This window comes from Orycteropus afer, unplaced genomic scaffold (genome assembly GCF_000298275.1).
Source record: "Orycteropus afer afer isolate SDZICR_OR568_19922 unplaced genomic scaffold, OryAfe1.0 scaffold00163, whole genome shotgun sequence".
NCBI classification, from domain to species: domain Eukaryota; kingdom Metazoa; phylum Chordata; class Mammalia; order Tubulidentata; family Orycteropodidae; genus Orycteropus; species Orycteropus afer.
The window spans coordinates 6,957,121-6,963,288 of NW_006921750.1; the positions used below are offsets into that span (position 1 = coordinate 6,957,121).

The 6,168-nt window shown below is 42.6% G+C and overlaps 1 pseudogene; it reads left to right on the top strand.

The window, feature by feature from the left end:
* LOC122150537 overlaps positions 1-5,702 on the top strand; it is a 149,574-nt pseudogene extending 143,872 nt beyond the window's left edge.
* Positions 5,703-6,168: the final 466 nt, after the last annotated feature.

A 6,168-nucleotide genomic window follows, 5' to 3' on the forward strand; every position in this document is an offset into this window, starting at 1 on the left:
GAGAGAGAGAGAGAGAGAGAGAGAGAGAAAGAGAGAGAGAGAGAGAGTAATAGTTGGGGTTGTGTGGCAAAATGGCTAGACCACAATTTTGTGTGGTTTAAACTGCTTTGATATGGGTTATTCCCATGATGTGATTGGATGTATATGTTTTGGGCAGCCAGTCCACTGAAAGGGAGTTTCTCTAGGGATGTTGATTGATTCCAATATATATATGGACATCCTGGGAAAAGAGACACTTTTCTGTGGATCAAGATCCTGTTGTGCTGCCTACAACTGTCCATGACTGAACAATCCACTGTTCAGCCTTGAGATCCTGGGTTAGTCATTAATTGGAGTCAACAGCTGATATACTGCCTGCCAACCTTGAGCTCATCAGGCCCTGCAGCTGCATGAGTTGGGAAATGTCTCCTGCTTGATATTTGATCCAAGAACTTGGGATTTGCCAGCTTTATAAGTCATTTCCCTAAGATAAATTTTTCTTTCTCAAAATGTGTAGATAAGCTTTACTGGTTTTGATTCTCTAGAGAATTAAGCCTAACAAAATTTGGTACTGGGAGTGGTTCTAGAGAGACAAAATCATAAGGAAGGGTTTCCTTAATGGGTTCTCACTGATTCTGTTTTGGTTCTACAATTTGATTGATCATAAAAGCACTCTGCCTCCATTAGTAAAGAGCACACTGCTAATCCATAGCATGAGGTGGCAACATTATATGCAAAATAGCACCACCAGTAGATCAAGTATTTTGAGAAATGATGCCTTGGGTAATTGCAATTTGATACTTTTCTGCTATTTTGTCAGCTTGAGGAGTACAAGGAAACTGGTTCGTTGGTCCTACTTACCCTAGACTAGGTGATGAAAGAGGGAGATGAGTTCAGGGCTGCTGAATCACAGCTCAAGCACCACATAAAAGACCTCAATGTTTCCAGTTGTGCTCTGAAAGAAAGCCTTATTTCTTCTAGTAATGGATCTGATATTAGTGAAACCATACCCAGAGGGTATGTAAGGGTGGATGAATTACAATGCCAATTAAACTGTCAACTGAGAATGGTGGGTGAAATTGAAGTGAGGGCATGGATTAGGAAAAAAATGGGCTCCTGAAACCTGGAATGGGGACATATGGACAGATAGTCAGAAGATGAGTATATGGAACCAGTAAATTCTGTTGAATCCCTCCTATCTGAAGGGATTACTGTAAAACGATTACCTCCCCCACCTCAGTGTGACGGTATTAACCCAACTGTTCCTGCTGGGTCATTGCCTGAGGTAGAAGCAATGGAAGATATTGTTGAATGTCCTCAGAAACTTCCCCCCAACCACCCAATGTTTCTGCTAGACCTATAACTAAAGTTAAGTCCATGTGAGCCCCAAAAGGTGAAATACAAAATGTGACCGAGGAGGTGGTATGTTACACCTGAAAATACCTACTTGATTTTGCTAACATGTACAGACAGAAACCTGGAGAATATGTATGGGAATGGCTACTGAGAGTGTGGGATAATGGTGTAAGGAATGTAACATTGAATCAGTGAGAGTTTATTGATTTAGGCCCACTAAGCATGGACACTTTATTCAATGTTTCAGGTGGAGATGTTAGGACAGGTTTAATAGTTTATTTGGTTGGCTTAGTGAAGCATGAATTACGCAGTGGCCTACCTTAAGTCAAGTTAAAGCACCAGACCTGCCTTGGTATAAGTAGAAGAAGGTATGCAGAGGTTTAAGGAAATTGGTATGTTAGATGGATTTAAAAGGTTAGACCCCTAGAGCCAGAAATAGAGAGTGCAGAAAACACAACTTTCACCAGTATGGTAGGGAATAAATTTGTGAAGGGAGCCCCACCATCCTTGAAAACTGTTATGATTGCTATATTGACAATCACAAGATTGTCAGAAGCCAGATTTGACAGTAGGAACTTCCCTAATTGAACTAAGACACTTTACTACAATGGAGCTCATTGGACCCTGTGGTAGTAAGGGCCAAGTGGAAACAGTTAATCAACAAAGACAAGGTGAGTGTGGTTACCATAAAGGACAGCAGTCAAAACAGTAATCACAGTACTCTAAATTATGTGGAATTATGGCATTGGCTACTTAGGCATGGTGTTCCTAGGAGTGAAATACATGGCAAACCTACTAAATATTTACTTGATCTGTATAGACATAACAGGTGGGAGCTCTGGTAGTGTAGTGCCTAAGGCACTTGACTGCTAACCAGAAGGCTGGTGGTTCAAACCCACCAGCCACTCCACAGAAGAAAGATGGGGCAATCTACTTCCATAGTGATACCACCTCAGAAACCCAAGGAGGGGTTGCTATGAGTCGGGGCCAACTCGACAGCACATAACAACAACAACAACAAGTATAGACAGAAGAATTTTAGGTAAAATAAACAGGAGCCTAGACTGAATCACCAGAATACAGAGTCACAGCCTCTCAATCAATTCCCAGACTTGAGCCAGTTTATAGATCCACAACCCCTTGAATGAAGGTGAGGCCAGGTCCTCTTGAGCAAGAACCCCATTACATTGCCCAAAATTTATAATGTCAACCTTTCTCCCACCCTTCTCCAAAAGGATCTGAGGACATGTGGAGTGCAGGCTGTTATGGTAGGAAAAGCCAAGTGGAAGCCATTAGAACTGCCTCTACCTACAATAATAGTAAACCAAAAGCAATACCACATCCCTGAATGGGTTGCAGAGATTACTGCCACCGTCAAGGACTTGAAGGATGCAGGAGTGGTGATTCCCACCACATCCCCATTTAATGTGCCTATTTGGCCTGTGCAAAACAACAGATAGATCTTGGAGAATGACAGTAGATTATCATAAACTTAATCAGGTGGTGACTCCAATGGCAGCTGCTTTTCCTGCTGTGGTTTCAGTGCTTGAGCAAATTAGTACATCTCCTGGAACTTGGTATGCAGTTACTGATTTGGCCAATGCCTTTTTATCAATACTAATTTCAAAGGACTATCAGAAGCAGTTTTCCTTCAGCTGGCAAGACCGGAAATATACTTTCACAGTGCTTCCTCAGGGGTATATCAACTCCCCAGCACTATGTCATAATTTAGTCTGTAGGGACCTTGATCACCTTTCACTTCCACAAGACATCACACTGGTCTATTGTATTGATGGCCTTATGCTGATTGGACCTAGTAAGGAAGAAATATCGATGGCTCTAGATTTATTGGTGAGACATCTGTGTGCTAGAGGGTGTGAAATTAACCCAACAAAAATTCAGGTACCTTCCACCTCAGTGAAATTTCTAGGGATCCAATGGTATGGGGCATGTTGAGATATTCCTACTAAAGTGAAGGGTAAGTTATTTTATCTGGATTTCTCCACAAGTAAAAAGGAGGCACAATGTCTGGTGGGCCTCTTTGGATTTTGGGGGCAACATAGCCCTCATTTGGGTGTGCTGCTTCAGTCTATTTATCAAATGACTTGGAAAGCTGAAAGCTGCTAGTTTTGAGTGGGGCCCAGAACAACAGAAGACTCTACAACAGGTTCAGGCTGCCTTTCAAGCTGCTCTGCCAATCGGGCCATATGACCTGTCCGATCCAATTGTGCTTGAAGTATCTGTAGCAGAAAAAGGTACTGTTTGGAGTCTTTGGTGGGTCCCTGTTGGTGAATCACAAAGCAGACCTTTGGGGTTTTGGAGCAAAATCCTACCGTCCTCTGCAGATAGCTACTTTCCTTATGAGAAACAGCTTTTAGCTTGTTACTGGGCTTTAGTAGAGACTGAACACCTAACCATGGGCTACCAAGGCACTATGATGCCTGGGCTGCCCATTATGAACCAGGTGTTGTATGACCCACAGAGTCATAGAGTTGGACACACACGGCAGCACTCCATTATTATATGGAAGTAGTATAACAGAGATTGGGCTCAAGTAGGACCTGAAGGCACAGATAAGTTGCATGAGGAAGTGGCCCAAATGCCTATGGTCTCCATTACAGTCACATTACCTTACCTCTCCCAGTTTGCAACCATAACCACATGGGGAGTTCATTATGATCACTTGACTGAGGAAGAGAAAACTTGTGCCTGTTTTACAGATGGTTCTGCACAATATCCAGCCACCACTCAAAAGTGGACAGCAATGGCACTGAAGCCCCATTATGGGACTTCTCTAAAGGACAGTGGTGAAGAGAAATCCTCCCAATGGGCAGAACTTCGAGCTGTGCATCTGGCTGTTCATTTTGCATGGAACAAGAAATGGCCAGATGTATGATTGTATACAGATTCATGGGCTATGCCTAATGGCTTGGCCAGGTGGTCTGAGACTTAGAAGGAGTATGATTGGAAAATTGGTGACAAGGATGTATGAGGAAGAGGTATGTGGAATGATCTTTCTGAATGGGCCAAAGAGTAAAGATATTTGTATCTCATATGAATGCCCACCAAAAGGTGACCTCGGCAGAGGAGGACTTTAACAATCAGGTGGATAAGATGGTCAGTGGAAACCAGCCATCCTTTTTCCCCAGCTACTCCTGTCATTGCTCCATGGGCTCATGAAGAAAGTGGCCATGGTGGCAGGGATGGAGATTATGCATGGGCTCAGCAACATGGACTCCCATTTACTAAGAATTATTTGGCTACTGTCACTTCTGAGTGCCCAGTCTGCCAGCAGCAGAGACCAGCACTGAGTCCGTGATATGGAACACTCTTCAGGGTGATCAGCCAGCAACCTGGTGGCAGGTTGATTACATTGGACCACTTCCATAATGGAAAGGACAGCATTTTGTTCTTACTGGAATAGATACTTATTCTGGATATGGATTTGCCTTCCCTGCACACAATGCTTCTGCTAAAACTACCATCTGTGGACTTACAGAATGCCTTATCTACCATCATGGTATCCCACACAGCATTGCTTCAGATCAAGGGACCTCTTCACAACAAATGATGTGCAGCAGTAGGCCTATTCTCATGGAATTCACTTGTCTTACCGTGTTCCCCAACATCCAGAAGCAGCTGGCTTGATAGAATGATGGAATGGCCCACTAAAAACACAATTATGGCACCAGCCAGGTGGTAATACCTTGAGGGGTTAGGGAAATGTCCTCCAGGATTCTGCATTTGCTCTAAACTAGCATCCAGTATATGGTGCTCTATCTCCAATAGCCAGGAACCAAGCGGTGGAAACAGGAGTGATACCACTCACTATTACCACTAGTGGCCCACTCAAAAAATGTTTGCTTCTTGTCCCTGCTACCTTATGCTCTGTGGGTCTGGAGATCTTAGTCCCAAAGGAAAGAACACTCTCCCCTGGAGACATCATACTGATAGCATTGAACTGGAAGTTAAGAATGTCACCTGTCCATTTTGGCTTCCTCATGTCTCTCGATCAACAGACAGAAAAGGGTGTTACTGTACTATCAGGTGTGATAGATCCTGATTACCAGGGGGAAATTGGTTTGACATTACATAATGGAGGTAAAGAAGAATATGTCTGGAATACAGGAGATTCTTTAGGACATCTTTTAGTACTACCATGCTCTGTGACTAAAGTCAATGGAAAATTATAAGAACCCAATTCTGATATGGCTACTAATGGTCCAGACCCTTTAGGAATGAAGGTTTGAGTCACCCCACTAGGCAAAGAACCATGACCAGCTGAGGTGTTTTCTGAAGGGAAGGGAAATATGAAATAGGTGGTGGAAGAAGATAGTTCTAAATATCAGTTACATCCACTTGACTAGTTACAGAAATGAGGACTGTGATTGTTATATTGCATACATTCTGCATTGTATACATGCATCAAATATTTTTGTTTCCTTCCATTGTAAACTGTGAAATGTAAACAATGTTAATGTGTTTCAGTTGTACGTGTGTTACTGTATCATGTTAGGTGCCAATATGACTTTATAATTGTCCATATTTAGAGATTATATATGATTAAGAATATGTGTACAACTGCCAAGTTGACAAGGGGTGGACTGTGATAGTTGGAGCTGTGTGTCAACTTGGCTGGACCACAATTCTGTGTGGTTTAAGCAATTGGCTTATACTTTGGTTGCTGCAGATACAGGGACAGAAATAGGAACAGCTCATACTGTTTTTGCCTCACTGTCCTTATGAGGGCTCTGGTCATTTGAAGGTCTGTGACTATATTCTGTTAATAAGCTTAAGTGACTTCAAATTGGATGACTTTGAAACCTCATCTTT